Consider the following 13,910-nt stretch of genomic DNA (forward strand, 5'->3'; position numbering starts at 1 on the left):
ACCATCTCACACACATACACTTTGATTATTATTCAATATGATTTTGGAATAGTTTCATGTTAATCCAGATATATCTCACTTTTGAAAGGCTGCAAGGTATCCCATTTGAAAGGATCTAATATAACGTTTCTATAACTTGAATATTTTCTTACTTTTTGCTATTACAGATAACACAGAATACTATGCTTGTGACATAAATAAATATAATTTCACCTAGTGATTTCATTTCATTTAGAAATCACTAGGTCAAGAGGTATACATATTTAATTTCTGAGTGATATTTTCCAAATTGTCTTTGAGACAGTCATTAGGTCTTTTAGCAAGACTATGGTTCTGATTGGATTCCACGTTCCTTCCTCACTGAAATTAGGTATGGCCATGTAACTTACTTTAACCAATAAAATGTTAGAAATAACACGCTACATCTTCTATTACAAGTTGCCTACCCCCCACTTCAGTGAAAGACAATGTTCCAATAGTGGCTCTTCTGTGATCTTGGTCATTTAATGAGAACAACCTGAAGCAGTCTCCCTCCCCTGCTGCTCTTGTAGTGTAATCAAGAAATACACCTTTCTAGTTTTAAGTACCTAAGAGTGTGAGACTATTTGTTTTCACAGCATAACCAAGCTTAACATTATTAAGACACTCTTCTATTAGCAATTTAAAAGTGTATATCAAAGCATATAAAGGACTTAAGCACAGTCTACAAAAATAATCAGTGTATATGCAACTGTTTATTCCAACTCCAGGAAGTAGTGAATAAACATATATTATTAAGCAAATAGATATATTCATTAATTATCTAGAACACCCAGTGTTACTACTGTAGTCTGTTTTTGCTGGGGTTGCCTCATCCCTGACCAGCTTCCTCCCACATGGCATGGTAGGCAGAATTCTGAAATGGCCCAAGATTTCTTGCCCAAATCTCTGGGACTGTGAATATCATCAAATATCATACCTATGAGTATATTATATTGCATGAAACAGGGGATTTTATAGGTGTAATTAAGATTACTAATCACTTGACTTTGAGTTATTTAAAAGAGAGATTTTCCAGGTAGACCCATTCTAATTACATGAGCCATTTAGAAACAGGGTTTGCTGGCAGATAAGAGAGGCAATAGTCAGAAATTTGAAGAAAGAGAATTCCATGTGAAAGTTCTCTATTGCTGAAGATGGGGGTGCCTACAAGGCAAGGACCTGAGAGTAACCTGTAAAAGCTGAAAATGTTCTCTGGGACAACCAGCAAGAAAATGGAGACCTCAGTCCTACAAAAGCAAGAAACTGAATTCTGCCAATAACCTAGACAACCTTGGCAGTAGGATCTTTCCCAGAAACTGCAGATCAGAATCCAGCTGTGTAAGATCCAGAGCAGAGAAACCAACAAAACCCAGATGGGCTTCTGACCTACAGAATTTAGAACTAGTAAATGATGTTGTTTTAAGCCTCTATGTTTGTGGAAATTTGATATGCAGCATAAAAAACTAACAGGTATGGCGTACCTGAATTCACAGAAGTGTCTCTTTGTCCTGCTGTCAAGGAAAGGTGGTTGGTTGCTATGTGGCATCCTCACCTCCTCTTCACCCAGTCACAGAACCTCAGTCAGCCTTGACATTTCTAGGTCAGATCCAAACACTGGTCCATTATGTAGCCTCCTAATTAAAGAATGCATGGCAAACCCTTAGTGGTCCCCTTAAGACCTCTTTTACTTGGCTTAAGATCAGGGTAAAACCCCCCAACAAATATCCCAAGGAGGTAAAAGGAAAATGCATAGTCATGAATATTCTCTTTAAAGAATTCATGCCTTTAATGTTTAATCCCTATGGTTGAATCCTTAACCTTCAATTCTATAGCCTAAAGGTGGGTGATGCTTGAGAACTGCTAAACTTATACAAAGGCTCCTCTCTGGATTGTCCTCCAAAGGTCATCTGGTGCTTCACTTATATAACTTATCTATTTCGTAAGAAATTATAATATATCAGCCAAAAGAAAGTAAAGGAAGTTTCATTTTAATAAACTTTTAGTAGCATAGGCTTGAGGTTATTTACGATAGGTAAATTTTTATAAAGTGATTGATCCATAGTAAGTACATATTAAGCATTAATAATATAATAACCCACGTTAAATAAATTTCAACATGAAATCAAGGCAATAAGCAAGACAGACAACAAGCTCTGTTTCCCTCTGGTTCACAGGAAGCATATGTATATCCTTTCTCTACATACATACATACATATATATATATATATATATATATATCATTTCTAGTAAAAAATTAGGATTTCTTTCCTATAAAATCTAAGAATTTTTTGAATTTATACGTTCTCGATGGAAGCCATTTACATGCAAAAGTTACACATATTATGAGATTTATTCACTATATTTTCTTAATGTTGGGGTAGGAAAATCTAACCTTTTTTTATTTCAACAGGATTTTTTTTTATTATTTCAACATCATCAAATTACTATAAATACAAAGTGCTATATTATTTTTAAAAACAAAATTTAGCAGATCTAAACAGAATATACTATTTTATGCAAATTTAATTATCTATATGAACAAACATTCATAAATAATGTTATAAATATCTGCTCTAAGTTTATTAAAATAGTAACTAGATATGTCTATAGTCATATTATTTAAAAAAAAACACATTTTGTTAGAGCTACTTGTTTCATTATATAAATATATCAGAAAGAAGTTGCCAATAAAAAATGATGCTTTTCATGTTATGCTACTCAATGAATCATGAAATCCAATGAAAGAACTGAAAAGATTTTTTCCTCATATGTAGTAATCATGTTTAGCTACACAAAAAATAAACTGTTGCTTATGTATACCTTGTCAACCACTAATACACTAGTAAAGATACATTCTAAAATGCCAAACAATGCATTTTCAAGTGTTATTAATCTATTTATAAAATATTCTTGGTTTAAGACTAAAAATGATTATAGAAATATAACTAAGTAAAGTTCATAATTCTATTTTTTGGTTTTTGGGATTTTTTCTGAGACAAGGTCTGGCTCTGTCACCCAAGCTGCAGTTAAGTGGCCTAATCTTTGTTCATTGCAACCTCCACCTTCCAGACTCAAACCATCTTCTCATCTCAGTCTTGCAAATAACTGGGATTATAGGCATATACCATCACATCCAGCTAATTTTTGTATTATTTTATTGTAGAGACGGGGTCTCATCATGTTGCCCAAGCTGGCCTCAAACTCATGAACTTGAGCAATCCACTTTTCTTGGCCTTCCAAAGTGCTGGGATTACAGGTATGAGCTACCACGCCCAGCCCATAATCCTTCTTCATACAAGAAGTTTACCAAAATATCAGTAACTATTATAATAAACTTGTACTTTATAAATAAGTTGCTAATATTTCTTTTTTATATTTAGATTATTATTCAGGTTGAATCTATTTGTAACCTGCAGCTTGTTCTAGGGAGTGGAGAGTCGGGGTAGGTGGCTAGATGTAATATTAGACAGTATATCTGACAAACAAAAGCATGCTCCAAAAACAGGACAGATTACTGTTACAATTAGTCACACTAGAATAGTTTCCTTCTCAGTGATTATGTAAATTTGGGAGAAAATAGATCTCTTAGTAAGCTATGAAGAGCAGTTTTAAGGTAGACATTTTTTTTCTCACACGACATCCACTCTAAACCATAGAATTGGGGCAAATACTTGTTACATAAATCTACGTAGGTTTATCAATTAACTATAAAATTTTACTGTAATGCCATATTGTCAATAAAATTAGAATCTGGATTCCATTTACTCAATAACAAAATGTACCAATTAATCCAGTTATTTTTATGGCATGCTGCATTCTATATCACTTTCCTGAACAAAATCTTAAAAACATCAAAATTATATACCATGAATAGCAGGCCAAAATGAGAGAACTCTCAAACTGCTTCACTGTGTTCCCATCTGAATTGAATCACCCCAATTCAAACAGTTTTTTTTCCTCATATAAGTAGAGAAGACTTGAGTGCAAACATATCAGGTCCAGACCAAATCTCCATAGCAGGTGATTCTTCTTGGACAGAAGCATATTGCTTCATTGCTTGGAGAATTTCAAAATTGTTGATTTTTGTTTCCTGAGTTGGTTTATGACCTCCATGAATACAACATAGCTTCCATCATACATCCAAAAATGGAAGCTTGATTCTTTCCTGAAAACTTGTGTTCCATGTCCCTACTAAAGGACAAGAGCCATATTGACTTTCACATATCAACCTTTGGCACTATCTCTAAACTAACATTGTTACACACTTCAAGGAATTTCAGTTTAACTCTGTATAATCATAATTCTTCTGAAAGCTCATTTACTTTACAGTGAAGAGATTAGAGGGTATGTTTATTTCTTGGATGATACAGTTTCTTGAACAAGTAAAGATTTTGACTAGATATCCTCCTGAGGTCTGATATAAAAGAATGTCAACCTGCAGGTTGGTCTGTGGTGGGAACGGAGGCCTACCTTGTGAGTCTCTGCTCATGTTACCATCTTACTCAGCTCCTAAGTTCCTATGCTGAGGAAGAAATGTATAAATTCTGTTTAATGTTACACTGGGGACTCAATGGGGAAAGCCTATGCACTAGCATGCATGAAGCAAAACAAATGTTTCATGGGGATAAAGGAGTTTATTTCAAGGTACTTCCATTTTAAAGTTGAACTGTTCTTCAATTTTTAATTTCAAATTGTTACATGTTTTACTTAATGTCAATAAAGGCCAGAGAACACAGATGAATGAGAATCTACTTTTAATCAATACAACTTTATTTTAGGACTACATCTAGCCTTTTCTAGGAAATAAAGCTATCCTTATTCAGTTGTGCTTACAAAAAATAACCAGGTAATATCTTATACATTTAAAAAGATTGTTGTAGTCATTGTTTCCCTTTTGCATTTTCTAAGCATTGATTTTTCCAGTAGAGCTCAAATTGAAGTGGGTGTACTAGTATGACTGGCTATTCCCATAACTTACATCACTAAGCATATCCATTTATCTCAGTGGGTTGTCAATTGTGTTACCATTACTTCAAAAATAAATACTGGTTTCTTAAATATTACATCAAGGGCACTAAGAAAAGTATGATATATTGATTTTACATTATCAACTCTCAAAAACACTGATCAATTATTTCTTAATTTTTTGACAGTATATTTTGTTGAATCAAATCAGAATTAGGGCTATTTTATACTTAAAGAAAGCAAGAATGTATGCACATGTGCATGTGTGTATGTATGCTGCTTATTTCGGGGTAAAAGTCATAGCCAAGCTGGTGGAGCTATGTGATATAATGAGGCAGGATATCCTTTTCATCATGATACTGTTGGCCAACAAATGTGGATTAGAAAGAGGAATAAGTGTGTTTAGTATGTGTGTATGTGTGTGTATGCTTATGTGAACTATAAAGGATTCTTGTGGTCTTATTTGCACACTGTCTTTAACTTAAAAATTCAGAATCATCTACAAAATTATTCTATGCTTTAAGAAAAAAATCAGAGAAAAAGCAAGTATTCATATGTAAATATAGAATGGAGTTTTAAATAGAGCTTGAGACACACTGATTTTATTCTCCATTCTAATGAATATGTGACCTTTTGATATAATTCTATTATCTTCACCATTTTCTTTGAATGTTCTTAAGTAGATTTCATATTTCTTTTGTAGAATTATCCATAAAAACATAAATGAAAGGATAAAAATAAAACTTGATAAAGATTGGAGACTTGAAAGTCAAAGAAGTCACCAAAGCCTCACATCTAGTTTATAACAATTGCTGGGCTTGAAAAGAAATCTTTGGATCTAACTCATGTAGTTAACACCATTGCACTGGTAGGAGCTGTATTTCTCTCCTCTGCATAGCTAGTTTTTGAAGAACATATTTTCAACAAATTTTCCCTGCTTTTAGCAGCTTTTTCATATTACACAATAGACCATATATGTGGTGTTAAAATGGATACCATCCTAGCCACAGAGGATTAGGCCAGAGGCTATGATAAAAGTCCTGTGTAAGCATATATGAATATAGGTCCCCTCTGAGATAGTACTCATGAACTTTGCCCAATAGAGGCTGTGACTTTGGGGGTGCCAAGTCAATCCAATCAGTGCTTAAACATAGGGTGCCTCACTCAGCTCAGGGTGCTTCTCTAAAGAACTGTAAGCAACTCTCCCAATATTTTTATATTTAGATGGTTGCAACCCTACAATCACAGTATGTTTAATGAAGCAGATTTTCATTCTGACAAAAACTTCTACCACTGTACAAAATCAACATGATTCTCTATTCTGTAGAACGTTAAGAAAATTGACCAAAAAGTAGGTAATTATTAACAAATTAATAATTAACCATGTGGTAAATTATTAATTTCTGTTATATAATCAAGGCATATATGCTTTTTTGAAGCCCTATCACCTCATATTTATTCAGTCCTACCCATATACCTTCCAAGCAAAAATATAAAAAGATACTTTTTATGATAAAATACAAGAAACTTAACCAAATTAGACTTCTTGTCCTCTATACATTATAATAATGTGATTAAGAAAATAAAATTATGTATTCGACACATCATATTTTTTTAGATAACATGTAACTCATGAGAAAAGCCCAGTAGCAGAGATGATTAGAAGAAAGTCCATAATGGAAGAGGGGACTGTGAAGTATGATCACCACAGAGCTAGGACGTGCAAAGTTATAGGTGGGCCTTCCTTCCAACAACAGGCTGATGGGTGCCACTGTTGCTTATATAGTGGGTGAAGATCAGAAGCCACCCAAAGACAAGCAAGTTCACAGGTCTGGATGCAACCAGTTAGAGTTGTACAAAGATGGAGGCAGGTAGGTAGGTAAAAGTCAGATTGGGAACTGCCTATTCAAACAAGTAGACCAGTGAAAAGGATTGGGTGTAGGATACTAACACATATATGGCAGGTTGTGTGGTCAGAAAGTTAGTGTCTATGCTTAAGGAAGCAGAAAAGTTTTGGTGAAGCCACAGTCATGCTTGTTCAAGGAATAATTAGAATTTAATCATGTTTTTGAGAAAACAGTAATGGTAACAAAATTTATAAATAATGAGAGGTATGGTATATTGCAAGAAGATCCCTAATCCTTCTGTACTCTGTATATCTATGTCCTTTATAATGTAAGACTTAGAGTCCATTTTCCATTCTCCTATATTTTGGCCAGCCCTGTAACTTGTTCTGGCCAATAAAATACAGCATAAGTGATGGTGTGCTAATTCCAAGTCTAGGCCTCAAAAACCTTAGCTTGCCTCTCTTCATTCTCATGAAACCCTGACCAGTCACCATGAGAACAAGCCCAGGCTATCCTGCAGGATGATGAGAAAACACAGAACCAAGGTGAGCAGCCCCAGCTGAGGCTGTTCTAGACCTGTAGTTCCCAGCAGACCTGGCAGCTGACTGCAAACACAAGCTCCGCTGAGCCCAGTCCATATTAATGACCAGCAGGATTATGAGCTAAAAAATAAAAGAAATGGTTGTTTTAAGCTGCTAAGTTGTGTGATTTTTTTAACATGGCAAAAGCTAACTGATGCAGAAATAATTGGTTCCTAGAATTGAGGTGCTGCCATAACAAAAATCTAAAATAAGTGCCATTGGCAGTAAGCACTGAGCAGAGGATGGAAAAATGGCAAACAAACTCTTAGCAAATGCGGGAGAAAAAAAAAATCAAATTGTTATTGGAGGTTAGGAAAAAAATGGTAATCTGTATTTTTGAGACTAAAATAATTGTCAAAAGTGTTACCTATAGAAACTTGAAAGATGGCTAGTGTATATAATGAACTTTTGATTTTGGCTAAAGAGACCTCCACAGAATGTTGAAATGTCAGATGGTTGGTCCTAGCTACATATAGGTACAAGAAGAAAGAAATGGTCTAAATAAAGACATGGCCAGCTTGCAAGGAGAATTTTGAGGGAACACAGAGGGGACAGAATTTTCTGGGTGGGAAAATATAATTGTTTTATATCTTCTGTCTTTCCATCCAGTAAAAATTCTCAAAGTAAAATGAGGCATCAAGAAGAAAAAAAAAATCAATTCAAGGGTGTAGCTCCATAATCCTTTGTTAAGAAATCTGAAAGAATGTATATGTTGTCTAGTTCTGTCTCAAACTAAAAAATACAGCTCCTCAGCTTTGTTAGAGTATTGTCTCACAGAAGCCCAATCCCTGAGTAAATAAGTCTATACAGAAAGGCATGTCTTGAAAACAATCTGAGTATGGCTTTCTAACAAATGAAGTGGGCATAAATTATACTTATAGTATGTCCACAATGATTTGGAAGAAATTGAATGTATAAAAGTGCCATAAACCTGAATTTTAAAAGAATGATTTTACTTAAATTGCAAGAAGGTCTCTGGGGATCCAACTTTCTATGATCCGGAAGCTGACTAAGAACATTTTACAAAAGGCTAAGGAAGGACATTAAAAAGAGAGAATGTCCTTGAAAGCAGAGTCAAGATCAAATAACCATGGAGAACAAAGAATTGGGAAACCACTCCCAAAAAGCATAACCTTGCCTTGAAGAATAGTTACTACTCCCAGATAGGGGAGCCTAACAACATTTTTCTACCTAGATTTTAAATTTTCTATTGACAAGTAACTGGTATGTACCTCTCATTTTTTCTTTAAGAAAGGCAGCATTTATCAGTTACCCTATCCCTGTATCAATAGTGTATGCTTAATATTTATGGGACAGTTTTTTAAATTTAATGACTCTCTGGATCAAAAAAATTTACATTTGATGGGCTTACTCTGAACTTTAAATGGATAATTGAATTCTAGAATTCAAGCCTGATGCCATAGTTCCATGAGAATTTTAGGGATCCTATGAGAAGGAATAGAATGATGTACATGGGCAGAAAGGCAAAATTTATGGTCAGAGGCAGACTATGGTAAATTACAAAATTGTTTCATGATCCTTAATTCATTCTTCATGCTCTTTGTAATGTGACTTTGCCACTTTTCTCATTCAAAGATGGATTCTGTTCTTCATTGCCTTCTGTCTGGGCTGGTCTTGTAACTTGTTATGGTTAACAGAAAGAGGTAAAAGTGATGACATATCAGAAGTGCAGGCCTCAAACAAGCTTTCCCACCAGTTCTCTTGGAACCCTTCCCAGCCACCAGGTAACTAAGCCCAGGCTATTGTGCTAAAGGATGAGAGGTCACTGGAACACTAACAAGCCATAAAACCTGGCCATTCTAGAATAGATAGCTTTAGCCAACCAGGCAGCTGACTGCACATACATACTTGCATCGAGATGAGTACAGAAAAGCCACCTAGGCGAACCCAGCCCTAATTGCTGGCCCATAAAATTATAAACAAAATAAATAATTAGTATTTTAAGCTACTTGGTTTTGAGATAGTTTGAGATACAATGAAAGCTAACTTTAGGCATGTTTCTTAACTTCTCTCACTTTCTTTTGTTCACACAGGCACACAAAATCATATGAAAGAGTTCCTACCTGTTATGTTCTTAGAATAATAGCGAGTATATAATAGATAATAAATATCAGCTGTTATTATCCTCATTAGTGCTTCTGACGAGAAAGCTCTAAGACATCTTCAATATAATAATAAATGTTATCATTAATTGTGTACCTATTATCAGGACTCTGTGCTAGGCACTGCATACATAACACCTATAATCATCACAAGAAAATTCTGAACAATTATTTTATTTCTTTTTTACAGACGAGAAAACCAAGTAATGAAAATATTGAGTAACTGCATCCATGTACATAGACAAGTAGCCAACCAGGGTTTGAAAGACTTCCTAAATTTTTCCATTACACTGTGTCCTCTGAGGTACATAAAATAATGTTCTCAATTCTTCACTTACCTATAGAATTATTATTCATCCATTCCTTTGCCATGGCCTTACACAGTTGCTGGCATGTACTTCTCTATGCCTAGTCTTTGGCATTGGCAATATGACTTGCTTTAGCCAATGGGATATTAACAGGTGTGACATGAGTAGAGGCTTGAAATATGATTAGGCACTTATGCTTGTTCATCTTATGCATTTGTTAAAGCCATGAGAAAAACAAACCCCAGGTAGCTGCTACCCTCCAGTTGGGAACTCTAAATGAGACAAATGGAACAGATCTGCTTCTCACAGATGCAAAATAATTATAGCCACTTCACAGGTGCCAGGGTGAGACATAAATGCTTAGTATTGTTTGCCATGGAGATATTTGTGGTTGTGTGCTGCATAGTAATATCTGACTGATTAAGCTCTTTAGAGCCTTCAAATGTTGAATGATATAGCAATAGCAAAACATTTCATAGAATAAAATGTGCTATAATCTGGTGAAGGTAGACAGGAGATGATGTGAATTTCAACCAGAAGAGGGAAAGATAGCTCTTTCATATGTGGAATAAAATTATGGCTTCAAATTGGAGCTATTCTGCTTAGGAAATTTATGGAAAGAGATCTTGTATAAAGGTTACATCTCCTAAATTTGAGTGATAAAATATGCCCCTGCAGGAGCAGGTTGACTCAGCAGGTCTGAGGTGTCTAAACCTTGCCCATTCCAAAGAAAGGGGATTGGACCTTGATTGGCTCCTAGGAGCCTTTAAGCCTTTAAAATATGGTTCCTCATAAGAGTGTCTTTGTTTAGGTGGAACCTTGGGCCATGTGAGGCAGTTTATGCTAACAACGTTAAGTTCTGGTTGGGGTCTTGGGCCACACAATATCAGTTTGACCTCTAGAGGGGCTGAAGACTAAGAAACTAAGGTCAGCCTCATGGACCTGCCATGCCCATATGACCAACCTCCAATAAAATCTTGGACACCAATTCTCAGATGAGCTTCCCTGGTTGACAACACCCCATTTGTGTTGTTACAGATTGCTGCTGGAAGAATTAGGTGCTGTCTGTGGGACTCTACTAGGAGAGAGTAACTATCAATAGAAGCTTGCACTTACTCTTTTCTGGATTCTGCTCTAACAGCCTTTCACCTTTGCTGATTTTAGTCAGTGCTGTTTCACTATAATCAGCCATAACCATTAGTAAAACAGATTTTCTGAATTCTTTGAGTTCTAGTAAATCACTGAATCTGAGGGTTAACTTAGGGATCTCTTTCAACAAGGGTATTGGCCTCACATATTCTTGAAATTCAGTAATAACTCTGCTGTGCAGAAGCATTTTAGTTTAGTTAAGTCCCATCTATTTATCTTTGTTTTTATTGCATTTGCTTTTGGTTTCCTGCTCATAAAGTCTTTGCCTAAACCAATGTCTAGAAGGATTTTTCCAATGTTACCTTCTAGAATTTTTATGGTTTCAGGTCTTAGATTTAAGTCTTGGATCCATCTTGAGTTGATTTTTGTATAAAGAGATGATAATACAGTTTCATTCTTCCACATGTGGCTTGCCAATTATTCCAGCATCATTTATTGAATAGGGTGTCCTTTCCCAACTTTACGTTTTTGTTTCCTTTGTTGAAGGTCCATTGACTGTAAGTATTTGGCTTTATTCTGGGTTCTCTATTTTGTTCCATTGGTCCATATGCCAATTTTTATACCAGTACCATGCTGTTGTAATGACTGTGGCTTTATAGTATCGTTTGAAGTCAGGTAATGTAACGCCTCCAGATCTGTTCTTTTTGCTTAGTCATGCTTTGGGTATGCAGGCTATCTTTTGGCTCCATATGAATTTTAGGATTTATTTTTCTAGTTCTGTGAAGAATGATGGTGGTATTTTGGTGGAAATTGCAGCAAGTATATTATCTAGGTATAGTTACTATATCCCTGGTGAAGTGGTAATGAGTATCCTAAATAATCTCTCTAAGTATCTAAAAATTGTCTTGGTAGTCAAGTATTCCTTTTCTCAGATAATATAGTATTTTAAAATTTTGATTCTGAGGAAAATATACTTCTGGATTAGATCAAGACTATCTTGGGGTTGGACAAGCTTCTGGCATGTCTAACATCTGGTTCTCCAAGTGACAGCTGCAGATTGAGAAATCTTAACTGAGTGAAGCTATTGCTTTATTCTCTAAAATAAGAGCAGTATTTGAATAGCATTTGGATTGTAAAGACTTTATCATAATATGTTTTGATCAATTCATTATTAGTAGCTAGGATAATTCAGTGAAGACAAAACTGAGTCACAGAGTCACATATGTCTTAGAAGGAGAATGGGGCAGATAACGTCTTTTTGGAAAAAAATCTAAAGTTTCTGGCTCAAAAGCTGCCTCATATTAGGGCTTACAAGTTGGAAATGAAAGATTGTGGGCTCAAAATTGTCTATTCTTCTGGAAGGTAGAAGAGTGAAGAGCAAGGTTCTCAAATTTCTGATGCTATAAATAGTCTCTTTCGAACATATAATCGTACACATAGAAAAAGTATCAAAATAACTGAAAAGAATACTGTGACAGGCCAAGTGCAGTGACTCTCACCTGTAATACCAGCACTTTGAGAGACCAAGGCAGGCAGATCACAAGGTCAGGAGTTTGAGACTAGCCTGGCCAACATGGTGAAACCTCATAATTAGCTGGGCATGGTGGCAGGCACCTGTAATCCCAGCTACTCGGGAGGCTGAGGCAGGAGAATCCTTTGAAGCCAGGATTCAGGAGGTTGCAGTGAGCTGAGATCAGGCCATTGCACTCCAGCCTGGGTGTCAGGGTGAGATACTGTCTCAAAAAAATAAGAGAATACTGTGACAAAAGCCACATGTGGTTCATAAAGCCTAAAAATTTACTATCTGGTCCTTTACTAAAGAACTTGTAGTAATAAGTAAAAATACTGCTTATCTTTGCCACAGGTGCCATATGTAATGACTAGAATTTAGCATGTGGGAGTTTCTATGGCTATAATGTTTTGCTTCTTAATATGAGAGCTAATTATACTAGTAGAAAAAATTTATCCAACTGTATGCATATGATGTGTGCTTTATATACATGTACTACATTTCAACATAAAATTTCTATATTTGTATGCATGTAAATGTGTGTGTATATGAATTAACCACTTGCACCACTACTTTATTGTAAGCCACATATATCTCTCACTTGAATTATTACAATTGCTTTCTGCAGATTCTTGCCTCCCTGGAGTTGATTCTTCATACAGTAGCCAGGTGCTTAACAAATCTGGTCAAAAGCTCTTTCGAGGTAAATTCTAGTGAATTTGCTATGACCCACAAGACTCTATATGATATAGCTCCCCTCTCTTCCTCTGACCTCGTCTGTTACACTTCTGGCTCATTTTAATGCAGCCTTAAGGTCACTCTTATTTATCTTAAGCACCAAACACAGTGTGCTTTTATATCAAGGTCTTTATACCAATCACTCTTTCTATCTGATAGTCTCTTCCCATAGATATTTTCACCGCTCACCCCCACCCAGTTTGTTTTGTCCTCTATTCAAATGGTACTGTATCAGAGGCTAAATGGGGAGAATATCAGTGTCCTGCACAATTCCACTCTTTCCCTTTATCCTGCTTAATTTTTATTAATGTAACTGATTTTTGTCAGGTATAACGCATATATTTGCAGTTAACATCTGTCCTGTCCATTAGAATGCAAGCTATGTGATATTCATGACTTTATCAATTTTGTTCATGACTCACCTCAATACCTTCAATAGTACTTAAGACATATTTATTAAAGAAATAATAAAATATTCATTTAATAAAATATGAATTTGAATGTGGTCTTTGACTGAGAATCCCAATAGGCAATAAGAAAGTCTGGAGGCCTCATTTATTATTCAACTAGTGAGATATCCTGCCTCTCTGTAGGACATGGGTCCTTCCCACAGACATATGTGGTTTCTAGAGACCAGTAACCCTTCTTCAAACATTCCCTCTGCCAAGTCCTAGCTGGGTGGTTCATGTTAAGTTTCAGTTTCCTAGACTACAAATTGGAGATAAATG

Source organism: Sapajus apella, unplaced genomic scaffold, assembly GCF_009761245.1.
Source record: "Sapajus apella isolate SASKATOON/1434 unplaced genomic scaffold, GSC_monkey_1.0 scaffold18, whole genome shotgun sequence".
Taxonomy (NCBI): Eukaryota; Metazoa; Chordata; class Mammalia; order Primates; family Cebidae; genus Sapajus; species Sapajus apella.